The sequence below is a fragment of the Peromyscus leucopus genome, chromosome 10 (assembly GCF_004664715.2).
Source record: "Peromyscus leucopus breed LL Stock chromosome 10, UCI_PerLeu_2.1, whole genome shotgun sequence".
In the NCBI taxonomy this organism is placed as follows: domain Eukaryota; kingdom Metazoa; phylum Chordata; class Mammalia; order Rodentia; family Cricetidae; genus Peromyscus; species Peromyscus leucopus.
This window is the reverse complement of record NC_051071.1, coordinates 58,225,747-58,230,187: the sequence shown is the minus strand read 5'-3', so window position 1 is coordinate 58,230,187 and position 4,441 is coordinate 58,225,747. Positions and strand designations below refer to the sequence as shown.

General features: G+C 36.4%; 1 non-coding gene across 1 annotated transcript; it reads right to left on the bottom strand.

The window, feature by feature from the left end:
* Positions 1-311: 311 nt before the first annotated feature.
* Positions 312-430, bottom strand: LOC114689858. The gene has a single exon (XR_003733981.1). It is a non-coding gene; the product is annotated as a 5S ribosomal RNA (ribosomal RNA).
* Between the last annotated feature and the right edge of the window lie 4,011 nt (positions 431-4,441).

The following is a 4,441-nucleotide window of genomic DNA, read 5'->3' as shown; positions in this document are numbered from 1 at the left end:
TTATGTTTTTAGAAAACATGAAAAAGGAAAAGAATTGAAGTAATATTAGGTAATTAATCAGGTATTTACCTTTAAAGATTTCTTTGGTATGTCTTATTATTTATTTATTCAATTTTGAAACAACATTTCATATATCATAGCCTGGCCCTAAATTAATATTTTTTTTTAGAGATGAGAAACTTGTTCCCATGGGAATATTCAATTATTTTGTTGTTATATTTTTCAGGATCACTCTTCTCGGTATTTATATGAAATTAAGTAAAATCCTGTTTCTTTTTATTTATTTATTTATTTATTTATTTATTTATTTAAGCCTACAGCAGCCTGTATTCCCAGGCGGTCTCCCATCCAAGTACTAACCAGGCCCGACCATGCTTAGCTTCCGAGATCAGACGAGATCGGGCGCATACAGGGTGGTATGGCCGTAGACCTGTTCTCTTTTTAAGAGAAGAATTTTAAACATCATTTTTTGTTTTCTCTGGTACTGGATGCTTTGAAATGGCTTTTTCTTTAAACACATTATTTCTCTCACCAACCTTCACATTTTATCCATCTCCATTGTATCTGGTAGTAGATTTTTCCCCCTTTTCCTGGATGGTCTATTATGGTTCTCCAGTTTGACATTTCTTCCCTTCTATGTTTCTGAAATTAAACGTGTGGGTAATTAAAATCTGAGTCTAATTTTCTATAATGGATCAACTAGCGTAAATACAGCTTTACTCGTGACTAATTACAGGAACCTTTGACTCTCAACTCCCCCTCCACCCTTCCAACATATGTTTCATCAAAGTTACTCAGTGTCTCACATTGTTATATCTAAGATGAGCCTATACATAGGAACAAAATACAGCCATTTGGAAGACAAAATTAAATGATTTAAGAGTTTAATTTTATATCTATTACTCTAAACAGCATGTTCTACAAACAGGCCATATACTTTATGTATTATTATTTAAAATGTATTACCTGTTTTATGATTTTTCAGAACCCATTATTTTTCTCTTAAACACTTGCTTTCTTTCTTTTTGTTTCAAGAATATCCCTGATAACTGTGATGATATTGTGTTCCCCAATATATTGTGCACCCTAATAAACATATCTGGGGTCAGAGAACAGAACAGCCACTAGATATAGAGGCCAGAAAATGGTGGCACACACACCTTTAATCCTAGCATTCCGAAGGCAGAAGTCCGCCTGGATCTCTGTAAGTTCAAAGCCACACTGGAAACAGCCAGGCATGGAGACACATGCCTTTAATCCCAGGAAGTGATGGCAGAAAGCAGAAAGGTATATAAGGCATAAGGATCAGGAACTAGAGCCTCGTTAAGCTTTTAGGCTTTTAGCAGCAGTTCAGCTGAGATGCATTCGAATGAGGACACCGAGACTTCCAGTTTGAAGAAACAAGATCAGCTGAGGAATTGGCCAGGTGAGGTTATCTGTGTCTTGTTCTGTTTCTCTGATCTTTCTTTCTTTTTTTTTCCAAAGTTTATGCTTGTATTTTTTGCATAAATATTGTTTTATCATTAAATAAATGTTTTTTTATTAAGAAAATTTCTACTCACCCTACATACCACCTACAGATCCCACCTCCTTCCTCCTCCCATGCATACAACTCAAGTCCAAGTGGATCAAAGACCTCAACATAAATCCAGTTACACTGAACTTGATAGAAGAGAAAGTAGGAAGTAGTCTTGAATGCATTGACACAGGAGATCACTTCCTAAATATTACACCAGTAGCACAAATACTGAGAGCATCAATTAACAAATGGGACCTCCTGAAACTGAGAAGCTTTTGTAGAGCAAAGGGCATGGTCAATAAGATAAAACGACAGCATACAGAATGGGAAAAGATCTTCACTAATCCATCTGACAGAGGGCTAATCTCCAAAATATATAAAGATCTCTGATCTTTCAGCATTCACCCCAATATCTGGCTCCTGTGTTTTTTATTAGTAAGACCCTTTAAGATTCGTGCTACAGATAACCTTTGGCAGAAGTGGACACTAAATGTTGAATTCCCTACTGAAGCAATCTTTGTGCTGGGAGTGTGCACCAAGCAATTCCAAGCAGAATCTACTGTGAACAGTAATATAGATACTTGATGTGAGATGCTTTTCTGGAAGTAAATTATTAGAAGCCACTTAAATTTTGAATTTCCAGGATACAACTCTAGAATTGAACAAAACATGAAGTCTATAATGAAAATGAAACTGAGAGATGGAGAGAAAATTTGAAGTCTTTGTGAGGCTATCCAAAGCCTGAGATGTAGCCTTCCTTGAAAACTACTCATGAACTTGTCAGATACATAGCCCAAATATTTCTCAGAAGCTCTTAAGCAGATATTAGCTATATTTATGTAGCTTAAAATTAATATTTTAATAACTAAGTTTTTTGTAAATATAAATAATTCAAATAACCATGACAATAGATTTTTTCCATGAGTACTGTTTTCCTTCCCTTGACATGAAAATAAGATTTCAGATTTTGTTTCAGCTTTGTTACTTTTTTTTCAAGGCAGGGTTTCTCTGTATAGCTTTGGTGCCTTTCCTTGAACTCACTTTGTAGCCTGGGCTAGCCTTGAACTCACAGAGATCCACTTGCCTCTGCCTCCCATGTGCTGGGATTAAAGGCATGTGCCACCACTGCCCAGCTTTGTTATTTTTCTAATTGTAGATTTCCAAAGATAAACACTGCCTCTGAATTTCTATAATCAATTAACAATGTACCATGTAAAATAATGTATGTCACACTTACTTCCTTCAGAGTAGGGATGTACAAATGAATAAATATTTATTCTTAAGTTATGAGAAAAACATGTTAAAAATTACATGATATTTTTTAGAGGTCTCAACTGATATTATATTATGATCCTAGTTGTATGCCAAGATATACTTATATATGTATGTGTGTGTGTGTGTGTTGGTTTTCCATGCATGTGTGCATGCCCCTACATGTGGAGGCTTAAGGTTGACTTTGAGATGAAAACTAACACATCAAAATTGGACAAGACAAACAGAAGGAAAAGATCCCTGAAAAGGTACAGAAAGCAAAGACCCACTGGTTCACACACTCAGGAATCCCACAAAAATACTAAATTGGAAGCCATAATATATACACAAATGAATCATAGGGTACAATGAGAGATGAAAAATACATAAATAAAACAAAATAATACAAGAAATTATTTTTTAAAAAGGAAACCTCTGCCACAACATTATGGGACAAGGAACCTCCAAAGATGGCATTGACCTTGTTTTCTGCTGAACATCTCCTGCTGGGTATGCAAACTAAGAATACTTTGTTTCCCCAGTGAGACTCCCCTGGAGAAAACTAAATTTTTATTTGTAAGTGGTTATCAATTGGAGATTTCTTTTGGGTTAGGGATGGGGCTATATGTCTATTTCTCCTTTCAGCTCTAGGAACTCATTTTCTGCAGACCCATGAAGGCCCTGTGCATGCTACCTCAAACTCTGTGAGTTCATATGTGCCTGGAGCATATTGATTTAGAAGACCTTATTTCTCGGTGTCCTTTATTCCATCTGGCTCTTACACTCTCTCCTTTCTCTTCTTCTGGGTTCCCTGAGCCTTGATGGGAGGAATTTGATGGAGACTTCTGGGTTAGGGCAGAATGTCCCAAGGTCTCTCACTCTCTGCATAATGTCTGGATATGGGTCTCTATACTCGTCCCCATCTGCTGCAGGAGAAGGCTTCTCTGATGATGGCTGGACACGACACTGAACAATTTTTGAGAACACTTACAGAAAACCTTCTAATTGTTTTTGTTTCTTCATGGGAAAGATGGATGACAGATGAATTGAGATAACATATGAGGGTTCTATACCATTCCTGGTCCACGCATGGTAGGAACTCAATCACAATATTTCTTTGTATAGAACAGAGAACAACTGTGTAGGTGATATATAATCACAGTATTTCTTTGCATAGAACATAGAACAACTGTGTGTGTGTGTGATATGTAATTAAATTAATGTCTATATCGAAGTTCATCTGGAGACATACATATTTCCCCTATTTGCATTTTCTGCTAGGAAGCCAGAAGCTGCTGCAGCTAAATGTGAAGAACATGGGGTCCATAATTGCAGCAAACATCTTCCCCTGCAGGATGACATTCAGCCATCAGCCTGATATGTTTGCATCTGTGAGCATAACAGAAAAGGAAACAAATGGGGAAAGCAAACACTTAGGCCATGCGATGGGTACATAATTTGCATATTTCAAGGAACTTGAAGACTAGCTAGCTAGTCCTTCATCATTTCCCACTTCTGTTATTCCGAGAATACTATCATTAAAACAAAATAATTTATGTAGTGCTCTGACTTCCGAAGAAAGGAATATAAGTCAAAGGAAATTAGACTATAAAATATTTTAACAGTTGGAACTGTTAAGGTCAACCACGTTTGTAAACAATACCCAAAGAT